This window comes from Choloepus didactylus, chromosome 14 (genome assembly GCF_015220235.1).
Source record: "Choloepus didactylus isolate mChoDid1 chromosome 14, mChoDid1.pri, whole genome shotgun sequence".
NCBI classification, from domain to species: Eukaryota; Metazoa; Chordata; class Mammalia; order Pilosa; family Megalonychidae; genus Choloepus; species Choloepus didactylus.
Genome location: NC_051320.1, coordinates 25230637 through 25247478, shown reverse-complemented (window position 1 = coordinate 25247478; position 16842 = coordinate 25230637). Strand labels below are relative to the sequence as shown.

The window sequence follows — 16842 nt, the reverse complement described above, 5'->3', positions numbered from 1 at the left end:
ATGATTACATCATAGATTGAAATGGCCAAATTCTATGTATCAGCCATCCCATCCCATCCCCAATGTTCTCTCTGAGGTGAAACTTCCCCACAGAGTTCAAACAAGGCTTTTAATAGTCCATATAGCCCACTTGATGAGGGAAAAAAACAAAAACAAAAACACCCCTTCTGGGAAAAAGCAGCCTCTGAACTCATGCCTGGAGAACAGATGGCACATTTTGAGAAGAAACAGTCACCCTTTTCTCTGTGGATGTAGCCCTTTGTGCCAGTCTAAGGCACACAGCTTGGAAAGGAGCACATGGGGTGGATTTCAGCCTGACTCGCCTTTTCAGCTGGGAGCTTCTGTGCAGGGCACTTGCTACAAGACTATTTTTAACAGTCAAAAATTCTGGGAAATCTGCTCAGCTCAATTTTCACAGAGATACTGATGAAACTATTTAAAACAATCAAAGGTAAGAGTAAGTCCGGGATTCTTCTTTTACTTTGAAGTCAAACATAGAGATCTGAATTTGGAGTTAGAAGACCTGAATTTGTGTTGCAGTTTTGCTAGTTACTTATAGAGAGACCTAGAACAAATACCTCTTGAAGTTTTCTGTTTCCTCTTCTTAGGTCTACCAGACAGAATCTTTGTGATAATGAAATAAAATCATACGTGAACATTTTATAAGCTGTAAAGTCTTATGCGGCAGAATGTTTTGATCGTCTTTTGGGCAGGTCATGGGGCTCTGGGTCCAGTGCCACGTACTCTCCTCCAAAACAATTAGAGAGGCTGAAGAGGTCACAGTTGGCGTGTGGGACAAACTGGTGGGCTAGGAGGTCTTCACACCTGCGTGTGCTCATCATTCCCACCCACAGCCCACAGAGGTAGATGTTCATTGTCATAAAGTTACTGGTAAGCTAAGTGTCCCAGGGATCACAAAGTGGACCATTTCTCCCATATAACAGAAAATTTCATGTTTTTAAAGAACTAATAGAGAAAGAAAGAAAAGGATTGAAAATCCTTAGAAACATTGCTGAAAATCATAGACATTTAATCTCTCTCTCAAAATTTACAATCTTAAGCAACAACGACAAAAAAGACTTTTTGTTTATTTGTTTTGAATTTCTCAATTTTTCTCAGAGAGTGAGGGTTTTTAAGGAGACTTAAATGGCAGGACTCCTTCCAGTCTCAATTTTCCCACATAAATAAGGCCACACCCTTAGTTATCTTAGTTTTTTTCCTTTTAACACCACCCCCCCCCCCATCTTATCAATAGATTTATGTTTGAAAAAGGGCAGGGCGGGGATGGGAGGACAAGGTATTACAAAAACAGCAACAACATAAAAAGGAAAACAGAGACAGACCCTGAAGGAAAAATTTTAGTTTAGATATAAGATATGATGAAATACTTAAGTATTGACAAACTTGGCTGGGTCCATGGGCCTCAAGAAATTTATATGCTGAGTTTCAGGGAACAGGGAAGAACAGCAGCTGTGAGGATGCAGCTCGGGCAGGGGAGGCTCCAGCCCCTCCTGGATTCCCACAGCCCCGGACTGTGGCGTTCCCTCAGCACGGAGCCTTGCTACGGGTTTCTGTAAAGAGGCCATCCAAGCGTCGGGGGCACTGGACACCTTACCTGCCCGAAAGCAGATGCTAGAAAATCCATTTTCAGCCTACCACAGCAACAAGATTGGGATTTTTTAAAAAGTGCTTAGGAGAAAGAACACAAAAAGCCAGTGAGAGCTTGTCAAACTGACCTGATCCTGAAAGGGAAAAAGTATGAGAGGCGGTGAGGTGTTTCTAAAATGTGAATAAAGTACAGACTCATTTTAAAGGAAAAGACATTTCTCCCCAACTCCTAAGGGTGTTTTAAAACAGTTCCTCCAAACTTCAGGGCGTCTCAGACCCCAGCTACAGAAACACTGACCCAGAAAGAAAAGGCACAGGTCATGAAAATGGTTTTCAATTTTGATGTATTATTATAGATGGTATTTGTAGCTTACATGTTGTTGGATTCCCAGAATATGTCTGAGGACTGCAAGGCTTGAGAAAAAATATTAAAATGGAAAAAGTGCAGCTTACATATGCTTGGGGCTGAATCTCCACACAGGCACTTATTAGGTTTATGATATTAGCCAAGTTACCTAAATATTCTGAGTCTGGTGGGATTAATACAGGGCATGGCACAGAGTAGGTACAAATAAATTTTTTCCAGCCTATATTCACGGTTGACGCAGAGTAAAAATTTTATATTCTAACTTGCACCATAAGCTAGCCAAGAATTCATTGGCTGCCCCAGTTCACAAAATATTTATTCCTTGGTTCCTTTATCTTTCTTCACTTTTTTCTGACTTTTGTGATTAAAAATTAGATTTCAGGAAAATACAGTGAAATTCTGTCTTAAGGCAGATTAATATGTCTTCATTTCCAGAGCTTGCAGGATGCTCATATCTTTAATTTATTTTCAGGAAATATGGAAGGTGGAAATCACACAGTTGGGCATTCCTTCCAAACCCACAGAAATGTTGGATAAAATGGAATAAGAAAATGTAAACTATATAATCAAGTTAAAAAGAAGAAAAGAAAAATCTTTTTAAACTACAAAGAAAGAGTATGCAAACCCAAGGCTATAGCTATAGGATAGAGGTCTTGGAGGCAGAAGTAGAGAGTGAGGGTCCAAGCTGGGACAGGAGATGAGGTCTCAGGGTTACATGAAAAGGGACAGGATGAAGCACAGAGTACCCTGAATAAAGCTGGTATATCTAGTCCCTGAATTCACTTATCATGAAACTAGGTATGCTGGTTTGAATCTACTATGTCCCCTACTAAAGCCATGTTCTTAATGCAATCTTGGGGGGGTTGGACTTATTAGTCTTTTGATTAGGGTGGAAACTTTTGATTGAATGTTTCCATCCAGATGTGACACACCCCCAACTGTAGGTGAGACCTCTTGATTAGATCATTTCCATGGAGGTATGACCCCATCAATTCCAGGTGGGTCTTAATTGGATCACTGGAGTCCTTTAAGAGGCTCAGGAAGAGAGACAGAAGCTGGAGCTGACAAAGGTGCTAAGAGATGCTTGGAGATGTGGACAGAAGGATGTTTGGAGATGTTAAGCTAAGAGATGAGGCCCAGAGTTTGACCTGGAGAAGCTAAGAGAGGACCCCCAGATGCTTAGAGACAAACACTCTGGGAGAAAGAAGGAAGGACACACAGGAGCTGAGAAAGAGGAGCTAAGAGAAGCCCAGAGACATTTTGGAGATAGCCATTTTGAAACCCAGGAGCAAAGGACCCGCAGACACCAGCCACGTGCCTTCTCAACTGAAAGAGGTATTCCAGATGCCATTGGTCTCTCTTCAGTGAAAGTATCCTCTTGTTGATGCCTTTAGTTTGGATGCATTTATGACCTTAGAATTATACATTTGTAATCTAATAAATCCCCTTAATAAAAGCCAGTCCATTTCTGGTATTTTGCATAACGGCAACTCTAGCAAACCAGAACACTGGAACTAGAAAATTCTGCCTACCATCCAAAGAATTTGACATTTTCAGGGAGCACTGAGAGCAGGAAGAGGCACAGATAGACATTAGAAATCCAAGTCAATACCACATGCAGGAGTAAGGTGTGAATTTATACACCTCTTATATTTAAGAACCAAAAATGTAGAAAGTCACATAATAACTTGTTCAGATCTTAAGGCCCAAGAAAAAGTAAATGCAAATGAGTATATGGAAATGCTTCTGCACAGTAAGTAAACACCAATAATAGACTCATAATAATAATTTTTGAAAAATTAGTCATACAAGGCAGTGTCATCATCAGAGGAGAGCATATACAACAAATAAGAAAATTAGAATCCCAAGTTGGAAAAAAAATAAGACAGCTGTTGATATGTTAAGCTTTAAAGATAATTTTTGTCAAAATATTAGCACATCGATACTAGTAAAATCATAGAAATACTTCATTAAATAAAATTTTAAAAATACATAGTTGAGTGCATTTTCTGAGCCCTTTGAAAGGTACTATTAGAAGGAAAAACTACAGGAAAATTACTTTTATAAAGATAGATGCAAGACTCATATAGAAAACCTGGGCAAATAAATTCCATTCATATTAAAATAAATAAGATAAATCATGACTGAGATAGGTTTATTCTAAAAATGCAATTTTGAGTTAACATTTGAAAAACAATCAATGCAACTCAACACATTAGTAGGAAAGAAGAAAATGCATATGGATCCTCTCCTTAGATTTAGAGAAAGCACTGTTAAAATTCAAAACCTTTTCATAATAAAAACTCTTAGAAAATGAAAGATAAAAGGCAACTTCTGTATCTGGTAAAGAACATCTACAAAAAAATCAGAGTAAGCATAATACTTGACATGAACTTTAAAACCCCTCCAAGGCAATCCAACCAACTTTCTGAGATTGGGGATGATACAAGGATACCTGCTATCCCTACTTATTTTCAATCCTGTACAGGTGACCCTAGCCAATGCAATTAGACAAGAAAAATAAATTGAAGATATAAAGACTGGAAAGAAAGAAGCCAAAGTATTATTATTTGCAGAAAATATAATTTGTGTTTCATTGAAAATCTAAATGAATCTATAGCTAAACTATCAGAATTAACTGAATTTAATGAAATAATTGGACATAACATATTTCTATATACCAACAAAAATTAGAAAATAAACAATTATAAAATAAATTTCAACAGAACACCATTTACAATATAATACAAATATCAAATACCTAAGAATAAATCTAATGAAAGCTGTGCAGAAAACAAAACTTTAAAATACTTGAGAGAAATTCAAACAGATCTAAATATACCATGTTCTTGGATTGGAAGATTCAATATTGTAAAAATGTCAATTGTTTCCAAATTGACCAATAAATTTTGTGCAACCCCAACCAAATTTCAGTGGGGTTTGTCACTGTTGTTGTTATGGCATTGAAAACTGATTCTAAAAAGCATATGGAAATGTGAAGGGTTAGGCAGAATGCAGACATCTTGAAAACAAGGTCAGAGGACTTACACTACAAGATCTCAAGATTTATTATAAAACTACTACAATTAATAGTGTGTCATTGGGCAAGAATAAACAAGTAAATAATAGTCCAAGGGATTATGAGAGTACATTGGGGGATGTTTAGGACTGCCAGCACACAGAGCTGAGTACATGGGATATCCATATGGAAAAATAGGAAACCTCACCCTACCTGTGTGCCTTATACAAACATCAATTCTAGATGGACTGTAGATCTAAATGTGAAAGGCAAAACAGTAAAGTTCTTAGCATATAAGAAACATATCTACTTGGGGTAGGCAGATTTTTTTAAATGGAAAGCAAATCATTTCTAATTCGGACTATTTACCAATAGGTGAGTTAAAAGGCAAGACACATATGGGAGAAGATATTAATCAGACAAAGGACTAATAACCAGAATATGTGTATATGTATCCTGAGAGAGAGTGAAGACTCTGGTAGAGACTAAAGCAATGTTGGAAAGAGATACATCTCTAGGGCCTGGGGTTAGAGTTTTATTAAGGCCTGCAGACCAAGCTTGGAAAGGGAATTGATGAAGGCACCTGTACATATGGATGTGGCCTCAGAAGACTTCCTTGTCTTTTGTCTCAAAAGAAACTAGAAAAAAATCCATAGATCAGCACAGTGCAGTAGCAAAGGAATCTTGCCATCCACCTAGTACCATAAGTGTCAGAGGAAAAAGACCCTCTTAGGACATTGACGCCTAGTCAGGTCCATATGTGTTAGAGTGGTTCAAATTTATTCAACCTGTGTGGTACTAGAACCGAAGGCCACACATTAACATAAAATCTGCCTAAGACAAGTGAAACCTGGAGGTGTTGGCAGAATCAAAAGCAAAACTGCTGCATGAGAACACAGTCATAACCCAGGGCATCAAGCAAATTTGGTAAGCTAGTTCACAACCTAAATTCCGAACCACACAAGAAAACATGACACCAAATTAGCATATGGAACAAAGGACAATTAATGCCCCAAGAACTGGCAGTAAGAACAGTCTGATTGAGATCATAGGTATGTTTAAAATTATGGCAGTTGAAAAGGAAGGCGAAGTCATAATGATTGCTATCAAAGCATTCTAAAATACTTGTATGCTGGGGTAGGGGCAGCAATAATTTTTGACTGATTAAACAAGTATATAGAGAGTTTAAGGGAAGCCACCAAAAGGACAGAAAGCGAATAACTTCCAAACAAATAGTGGGGGAGGTAACAAAGAAACAAGACTACCCTAATAAAGAAAAGGAAAAGAGAAAAAAAAGAAGCAAAGGAAAAGTGTGGAAAGAAGATACACATACACAACAATTGGTATAAATAAGTACATACACAAACAACTGGTATAATACACAAACAACTGGTATAAATAAGGCAAGACACATATGGGAGAAGATATTATTCAACCTGTGTGGTACTAGATTATACACAAACAACTGGTATAAATAAGTCCATATATATCAGTAATTTCAATTTCTTAAAACTAAAGACTATTCCATTGTATGTATTTTCATAATTTATTAAACCAGTCTCCTATTATAGTCTTTATGAATGGTTCAACATTTTCTGAGACCATGTTGCATCAATATCCTTGTGTGTATGTGTGTGTTGTGTGTAGTATAATTTCAGATATTTTCTAAACTCATGGTATAAATTCATAGAAGTGGAACTGCAGAACCAAAATATTGGTACATTTCTTTATTTTGAGACTTGCTGTCAAAATGCCCTTCATAAAAGTTGGGACCAATTCAACTTCGCTTGAATTGTGTAAATTTATATTTATATTTCTCTCATTACGACCTTTCGAGCCACTTGTATTTTCTTCTTCGATATTAGCTTCCCTACAGTCAATTTTAAACATTACACCTAGAGTAAACCATTGAAAACCTAAGTCCATCTTGCACTCCTCTGTCCCACACCTACCAATGAGAAACCTTTCACCCAGCATAACAGCCTCCCTCAGATGACGTACAGGGCCGTCCATACTCCTCTGAGCTCAGCTCTGGCCCCTTGTGGACTTTAAACACACTCCAGGAAAATGCAAGCTTTTGGAAGATTGTTCTGGCTGCCCCGTGTCTCCCAGATATCTCACCTTTTTCAAGTCTTTGCTCAAGTCGAGCCTCTTCAAATAAGCCCCACCCCGAACAACCTATTCAATACTGCAACTTCCCCTCAGCCACCTTGCCCCTCTCAATTCTGTCTCACCCTGACTTATTTCATAGAACTACACACGATATAATATATAATTTACTATAAGCTATATAATTTACTACTTAGCATGTAGTGAATTTTGTCTTCTCACCTTCCCAGTACCTTCCCATTCCCAACCCTCAAAAGTGTGTAAGTTCCATGAGAACAGAGCTCTGCCTATTTGGTTCACTGTTTCCCAAATACTTGAAATAGTATCTACCACGTAATGAGCTCTCAGTAAATGCTTTTTGAATGAACAATAAACAAACTACTTGTTCTTGTTCTTTTTTGTTTTTCTGGATTTGATCATTACTCCTTTCAATATGTATTTATAGAGAATTTTTATATAATGAAAAGAGGTCATTTTTTGTTACATGTGTAGCAGATATTTTTTCCTGAACTGGCATTTGTATTCTGATTTGGGTGATCTTGTGCCTTCTGTGTTTTCAGTCACATGTTAAATCATGTCTGTGTATACATATATACACACACATAAATACTGTAGATATATATATCTTTTATGTTGTTATGTTTATATACTTGCTCCATCTGGAATTTATTTTTGTGATAAAATAATGAAAATCTACATCTTTGAATTTAATTCTTCCTATTCAAAAATAGGATACTTCTCCATATATATAATCTCCTTTTGTGCAAATTGGATGCATTTATAGGATTTGGGGGGAAGTTTAAAAATTTAGATATTGCTTATTTCTTCTTAAGCTTATTTCCAGGCATTTAATATATTGAGTTGCTATTATGAGTGCGATTTTCTTCCATTATCTTTCCTACTGAATACTATTCATATATAAGAAAACTACTCATTTATACATGTTAATTTTGTACCTAGAAACTTTATTTAGCTCTCTGATTTTAATAATATTTCAGATTTGGTGTTTTGCAGGTACTGCAAACAGTAATGCAACATACCTCTTCCTTCCCAGTTTTTTTATTCTTTTCTCTCTTGTCAATTGTATCAGTACTACTTCCATAACAATGTTACATAGTAGTGGTAATAGTGAAATCCTTATCTTATTCTTGGATATGCCAGAAAGGATTCAAATATCTTTGGGTGAAGATAAATTATATTTTTTGATATATTGAGGTAGAGTGCTTTTATTCCTTGTTTTCCTTGGATATTTTCTAAAAAATGAAGCATAAATTCAAGAATGGAAAAAGTCGTTTCAGCATCTACAGAGGTGATCACATTAATAGATTTCCTAATATTGAGTCATAATAACATCTCTAATATAAACCTCTCTTGATCAAGGTTCTATTCTTACACTACTATTGGATTCTGTTTGCTTGAATTTTAGAATTTCGAGTTGATACCCAAAAGGCTTCTTCATGTGCTACATTTTTTTAAATTTTGGGACCAACATTACACTGGTTTCACAGAAAGAATCAAAGGCTTTCTTTTTTGTCTTTTCTGTGGAACAGGTTAAATAGCTGTTGCTTTTCTGTCCATTAAAGTTTTTATGTAATTCTTTTAGTAAACTTGCTTATTCTGATGCTTTACAGGAATTGAGTAGAGACCTTTTTACTAACAGTTCATCTTTGGAAATTGATCTTTCTGCACTGTCTCTCTCTGTGTCAGTTTCAGCTATATTTTGATAGAAAATTATCATGATTTTCAAGTTTATTTTCCTAGAGTTGAGCAAATTCATGATTTATAATTCCTTTAATTCTTTTGCATCTGTGGCTCTTTTCCCATTCTTGCTTATTTTTATATTAGTCACCTTTTTTTCTTGATTAGATTAGCTAATATTTTTTCCACTGTGTTGCATAATTATTTTTCAAGAGATAACTTTTGATTATATTAAATCCAACATTTTTCTGTTTTCTTATTCAGTAATGTCTGTTTTTATTTTATTAATTTCTTCTTCATGCTCCCTTGATTTACTTTCAGCAAGTTCCCAACCTCTTTAATTGTACTGTTGCTCTATTAATTTTCCATTTTTCTTATTTATAAATGTAATTAAGTTTTTTTCTCTAAGCAGTGTTTAAAGTACATCTCACAACTTTGACTTGTTTTCAAGATGGTTATTTTCTAGATATTCCACAATTACAGTTTGGTTTATCTCTTTGATATGAGTTGTTTAATGGATTGCTTTTAAATTTTTTTACTTTTTAATTATTATTCTGTCAATTGAATTATGATCAGAGAATATTGTCTGGGTGGTAAGTCTCCAGAATTTACTGAGCTTTCCTGTGTGGCTCAATGTTTGGTCAATGTGTGCTAACGTTCCATGAGAACTTAAAAAGAAGGTACATTCTCTGATTTCAGGGTATAGAATTATATAAAATTCTTAAATCTAACTTGTTGATTATTTTCTTATAGGTCTTCTATGTCCTTATTTGTTCTTCACTTGACATGTCAAAAAATAAGAAGCAAAATCTCTCTCTCTCTCAATATCTATTATCTATTTTTCTATCTACCTACCTATTTATATTAGTGTTTGCTTAATTCATTTGTATTTTATGTAAGTTGTATTTAGATACTCATGAAAATTAGATGATCTTTATAGATCGTGTCCATTATCATAAAGGTGTTCCTATTCGTCTTTAATATTTTAACTACAAATTCTACTTCTCTGATATTGAAATTGTGGCCACTTTTTTTCCCTTTCCTTTTCATTCCGTGAAAAGTCTTTTCCATCCTTTTTATGTTCCACTCCTCTTAGTCACTTTGTTTTAAGTGTGTCTCTTATTTATTCTTTCTGAGTTTGTATAATGACTTTATTATAATATGGGAAAGTTTGTTTTCTGTTTTAAGAACTTATAGCAGTTACTTCTATAAATATAGTTTAATACAATCTTCTATTTATTTGAATAGTATCAATTGACTCTCCATTATGAGGCCGCCAGAAATTAACACACACTAATTCCTTTAATTATCCTCCTTCACTTTCCTTTTCACTACCACCAACACAGTTGTTGATTATAGTATTGTCCTTGGTTCTTGCAGTACTTCACTTTATGACATTAAAAAGATAAAATTGTTTATTAGTTTTTAAATTAATGGATTGACCCTTGGCTATAAAAATGAGGAATCAATCTCATTTGCTCTACCTTGTCAACTCTCTTCAAACTCCTTTAATTATGGCAATTATATGATGTATGTATCTGTGTTTCCCTTTTTCTTGGGTTTAAGGTAATTCTCAAGAGATATTCAAATGGTGCAACTACTATACATCACATTCCTAGAATTGGAAATCCAGTAAGATTTTTAGGTCTATCTAAAAGCAAGTGTACTTTAAAACGTAACTTGTTTTGTCCCATAGTCATTAGAAAGTAAATTGAGGATTTTAAGAAGAAATTTATATAGAATAAAGTCCTGTCCAGCATAAAAGAGTAAGTCAAATGGCATAATAGTGGTGTAAGATAATTTAAAAGTTCTTGCAATGTTTCAATACATAAATTGAAATTGTGTTGTTGTAGTAGTGTGCACATAAATAATGTTGCAAGAAGATACTGCAAGACAAAGATAATATTTGTGATGTGAAATACGAATGCTTTGTTACAGCTTCACCTGCACAGAGCCCCATATAAACACATTTCTATTTGCTCACTAGAAAGAATTAGTTGAATACACATTCTATGGACAGCTTGACATGCAGTCAAGAGGTACAGACAGAACTACTTGTCTAACTATGCAAACTTTTCATTTGGAGTTAAGCAGAAGAGGCAGTTTCCAATGGGTTTGACTTTTGCCTGAGAACCTCTTCCCATCTCATGCAACCCCTAGGAGAAAACACCACTGAGCTTACTTGGATTGGAATTAGGACTACCAGACCCAGAAGCGATTTTGATTTGCTAGGTCAGGGAAAGCCTAAGAATCTACTGGGTGACGTCTGCTATCTCAGAAGAAGTTCAATCGGAGTTGCTTAGGAAGCAACATATTGACAGACCAGGATGGAATTTTATAAGCACTTGATGAGATGGGCCTACCTCACGGTGCCCCCAATGGCACATAAGATTCACAGGCAGGAGTTACTTTTTACTGTCTTTGTGCCAGTTGCAAGTTTATCTTTAAATCATTGTTCTTCTATTCACTCATACATGCATAACCATAAATAATATGTCTAACTGACTTTACTGTGAAGTAGACATGCCACATCTTACTGGTTCTTTAACAGTGTTCAAAAGGAATAGTAGATGTCCCCATAGACAGACTCAACATGCATAAAACCAGAATGATAAAGTTGACATAACTTGCTCAGCAATTCACAAACTTCAGTCACCTTGCTTAAAATGTTATCAATCCTAATAATATTTACCAAATCACCATCCCTAAGAAAGCCATTCTCCTCCCTACATGTTCTAACTGAATCCAATGCTTTCAACTCCAAGATGGTTTTTAATCAATATATCCATTGTGTTAGAATCTTTGCAACTTGGCTTCCAGCCAAGGCTATGCCCTAGACATTAGTCCTGTGTTCACTGAGTGAATTCAGCCTTTCTTACAGGATGCAAGTTTTTAATCACTCATGTCCACACAATAACACTGTGAGTCCTGGGAAGCATTACTACATTGCTGTTATTATTTTGTCACTCACTCCCCTGAGAAGTTTGTTTTTAGAGGTTAAACTGAGCCTTTAGCCTAAAGGCTGTTTCCTTTACATGTTTTGTACAGAAATATCTAGGAATTTCGCCGAGAGGCATTATAATGAATGTTGGAAATGGAACAGGTTTTAGGGTCAGAGGGATCTGCCTTTGAGATCTAGCTCTGCCACTCACTTACTGAGCAACCTAGGAAAGTTTGCTTCACTTTTCAAAATACTACTTTTTTCATCTTCAAATGTGGCTACTGCTCTCCATCTTGCATAATTACTTTGAAAATTAGAAATAAAGCCATGTACCTAGTAGATTTTTAAATATAAATAGCTCTTTTGTTCAAGGGTATGTATATATTTGAAAGAAAAGATTCATAGAAAAAGATGTGATTTATTTTTTATCATCTCTACTATCAAAAAAAGGGAAAAATGAATAAGAAGTTATTACCATAAGGGAATAAAAATATTTCTGGATATTTTTCAGTTCTAACATAGAAGTTAATATATTTCATATGAAAAACTCTTCCACAAATTTTGAATTACAGATGACTCAATCCAACATAGAATACCAAGTAAGTGCCAGAACTGTCCTGAGTGTCATGAGAAATCCAAGATACATTGGACAGTCCCTGCCCTCAAAGGCCACATAATCCAGTGTTGTGAGAGGTCAAGTATATAAGGACGTTATAAACAAGACATAATGAAAACTATCTAAGAGGAACTGAGGGTATTCTTCAGGTTTAAAGAAAAAAATCACCTCCAAGAGTAGGAAAAATTAAGAATGTCGGAAAAGAGATCTTTGAATTGGATCTAGCAAGATGAACAGGCATACTCCAAGCAGGGATACAGAAAAGATGTTCTGGGAGAATGAAATACATGAAAAGTAGCTGTCAGTTCTGACATCTTACCATGTGCCAGACACTCTAATAAACACTTTATGTCATTTAATCCCTAAAATATTCCTGTGAAGTATGCGTTACATCCATTTAATAAAATAGAGAACCAATGCTTACAGAGGTTAAGTAACTTGAGTAAGGTGAAACCAAAGAGTAGGTGAATTCAGTCTTTCCTGATGAATCAAGATTTGTCTGGTTTTAAAGTTACTCTTATAAATACTGTACTTATTGTCCATAGGAAAGTATGCTGTGTCTTCAGAAATTTGGTAGTAGTTCATTTTGAAATTAAGCCTGGGAATATAGCTAGGATCAGATAGAAGAGAGCTTTGATGGAAGAATTAGGCTTTACTTTTAAAAGGCAAAGAGTTTTTGGAAGAGTAGTAAAGCAATTGAAATTTTGCCTTGAATGCTAATTTGACTGTGGTGTTTACAATAAGAACAGTGATAAATTTAAAGAGAAACAATTATTTTGGAAGCTATTGCAATAGTCTAAGCAAGGCATAATAGAGTCAGGACCAGTTTCAAAATAAGAAACACAATCTATGAATTATTGTATTACCTGAGGATCTATTAGGTATGGAAGCCAATTGAATATGGTTTGACAAAATAGGGATAAAGTCAAAGGTTGTTCAGAAATTTCAAGCCCAATTGGGAAGAAGATAAAGATAAAGCCAATACCAGAAATCCAGAAGTCATCTGAATTTGCACTAGAAGGTACTGAAGATATTCAGAAGATTTCTAGAAATGAAAAAATACAGTTTTGGGAATCATCTAAATATGAGGTGTCATTTGAAAACATGAACATGGAGGAAATTGCCAAGGGAGTAAGCTTAAAGGGAACATAGATAAAAACTAATAACAAAATACTTGGAAACAACATACAACATAATTACATTAAGTTAGCAATTAGAGATCTAAAAATACTAGATGATCAAAGAGGCAAGGATGACAATAAAGTGCTCAACTATTAGAATGCCATGAATAGTTAACACATTAGTTGGTTGGTTACTCAACTAATCAGATACTCAACTAAGAAGAAACTCAACTGTGGCTATTGCAACAATTACATAAAGTGTTGAGGGAATAGGCTAACCTGGAAACCAACCACTAAAAAAAGTAGATGAGGGTGAGTACAAGAATAATGGATGCAGGCAGAAGAAGAACAAAGAATAAACGACTAACAGAATATCTGCTTCATGAGACCTTTATTAAAAACTGACCTCTGATCCATACTTGAGGATCAATTGATTCATTACCTGAATATCTCTGACATCCTAGTCATCTGAAAAATAAATCCAACATCCTTCTCTAAAGCTGGGGAATATCTCTCACTAATTTTACTTGAACTCAACATCATTTATGGAGACAAGGGAGAAAAAATTTCTAATAGGTTGATCAGTTATGTATATTAATTCAGTAGAATTACTACTGAATTACTTTTTTATACTTTAGGTATAAAAATTTAGCAAAAAATCTAGAAGGGAAGGATTCTTTCATTGGTTCACTAAATTTTCAAAGGCACAGGGATAAATTGTCTCTAACTCTATATTGTCATTGTATATATTTATTGAAATTTCCGTAGCTGTTAAAATCACAACCCAACAAGTGATTCCATAGATTAAGCAAGCCTTGATCTTGACTTGATTAAGGAAAATGCAACAAAATCAACAAATACATTTTACTAAAATACATGATTTAAGATACTCTAAAGGTATAGAACTTGCTAATAAGAATTTGGGTCACAGCAGTGAAATGAGATGTGTTATTTAAAATGGCGCTTATTTCCTGGGCATGATTTCCTCAACTAGTACAGTTGCGTCCACCCCATCGTTATCCTTGAACTGTGTCTAGTCAGCTCTACAGATACAATCAATGTTAATACAGGAACAGAAAATGATGCCATAGTGCTACAATCAGGATAAGTTCAATATATATTAACTCATCTTATTTTAACCAAAGGAAATATAAGTTACCAACACAAAATAAATGGTGAATCAAAGTCAACAGAATAGGATTCCTCTCCAACAGAAAGGAATGTATCTTGGGTATTCCACTATACCAAAAAACTAGCCTTTTCTTTTCTATACATAGAATGCCTAATAAGTTATTTTTTAAAATGAGACTTTATAAAGCACAAATTCATAGTCCCTTATAGGTGGGATATTTTATTTCTTTCCAAAGGCTATATTTCTTTGTATCTTTTTTTATGACTCTGTATTCTGCTATATACCATGTTTATCCATGTACTAGCATTATATCAATCACACTACAAGTTCCAAAGATAGAATTCTGGAGAGGCCAGTGAGGAGTTCACTGTTCCATGGCCAGCTTTATGACAAAAGATAAGACTGGTCATGAAATATGCAAAATGGAGCAATAGCCAAAAGTAGGTGGAGTGTAGCAGGGGACATTAGGAGAAAGAAGAAATTTAATTATAAACTTTACTGATGGTAATATTAAGTTAGAGACAGGAAGAAGGTTTCATTTCCTGACTGGTAATAAGGAAGATTGCCATAATCAATAAGTGATGTCTTTTCTAGGTGTGGGAAGGTGAAAGTGTGCATGTATATCATGTATTTGTCATTGAAAACTTATGACTGTAGTTTAAATGTTACATCTTAATATAATTATTGATTTTAAATATCACTTTATAGACCATTTGTTTATTGACATGTGTCTCAAACATATGGATAGCAAAGGACTCCACAGCATTCCTAGTTTTCAAAAGTCTATGCCTTGCCATGCCTTTACCAAAAGTAGTCCCAAAATACCTCGGTCCCTACCTGATATTCTATAAAAGATGCACTCACTAGTCTATCTTTCAGAAACTTAAATCCACCAGGGTGTTCCTATACCACACAAATCCTAAAACCCAGAGGCAACAGCCTCTTTAAGATCAACTATCAGATGCGGCCCCCTTCTCCACACTGTCATCACTCCCTTTTAATATGAACAAGTTAGGGTGCTCACTGCATAGACACCCCTGAAGATGGAGAAAGAGATTAAGTGTGAGGAAGAAGTAACAACAAACAAGATAAGATTGAACAAAGATCCACGAATACTGAAACTTTATACAATTATATATATATTTTGGATGCTGGGGTGTTGGAATGGCTGGAAGGAGGTAAATGACATGGTGGAACTGTAATCTGTAGCATCCTTTGGGATTTGCTCTATAGCTGCTCATTGAATTATGCCTTGAAGTTCACCTTTCTGTATATACCATGTATTGCATAATAAGGAAAGAACAAAAATTGTGGAACTGTAACCATAACAATTTTTGAAATTACCTATATGACTGCTTGTTGAGCTGTACATAGAGAGATGACACCTTTCTGCATGTATGTTATATTTTACAATAATGGAAATGGCTGAAGTTGTGGAACTATGGCCCATGACATTCTTTGAGTTTTGCTCTCTAACTACTTATGAAATCATACATTGAAACTTATCACTGTTATGTATAAACGTTAAAGTTCACAATAAAAAAAAATGGAAAAAAAAATCTGTGCTTTTTGCCCGACCAACAGTGAAGCTTAAGTAATAGTCTAACTTAAATAATCACTGACTGTGGCAAAGCATTTACCATGACATCTTGGCCACAGATTTGTGTCCATCCCATTTTTTTTTTCCTCTGAAGAACTGAAAAATAATTACTCAACCCTTTTGCCAATATGGCAAACCATTAGCCAACCTTTCAACTTCCAGTATGCAAGCTGAGAGAATTTGGGTTATTTGTCCTCTTTTCAGGGGCCATGCTTTCTATATCTTTAAACATTTTTCCTCATCATACACTCTTACCATGATTTCATAACATTTTTCTTTTTTGATAGGAGTTCTTCGATGAGATAAGATACAAAAACTTAAATCTCCATAGGGGATTTCAGAATTTATAAAATATAATCAAATTTGTAAATTTGATTATATTTTACAAAAAGTTCACTATAGGCAAACATTGCTTTTTTTTTTTAATCTTCATTTTATTGAGATATATTCACATACCACGCAGTCATACAAAACAAATCGTACATTCGATTGTTCACAGTACCATTACATAGTTGTACATTCATCACCTAAATCAATCACTGACACCTTCATTAGCACACACACAAAAATAACAAGAATAATAATTAAAGTGAAAAAGAGCAATTGAAGTAAAAACAAACACTGGGTACCT

The 16842-nt window shown here is 34.9% G+C and overlaps 1 long non-coding RNA gene across 1 annotated transcript in view; it reads left to right on the top strand.

Annotated features, from left to right (window-relative positions):
• The first annotated feature begins 281 nt into the window (after positions 1–281).
• LOC119509296 overlaps positions 282–16842 on the top strand; it is a 55180-nt gene continuing 38619 nt past the window's right edge. The window contains exon 1 of the long non-coding RNA XR_005211670.1: positions 282–451. This is a non-coding gene — a long non-coding RNA (uncharacterized LOC119509296). The remainder of the gene's footprint in view (positions 452–16842) is intronic.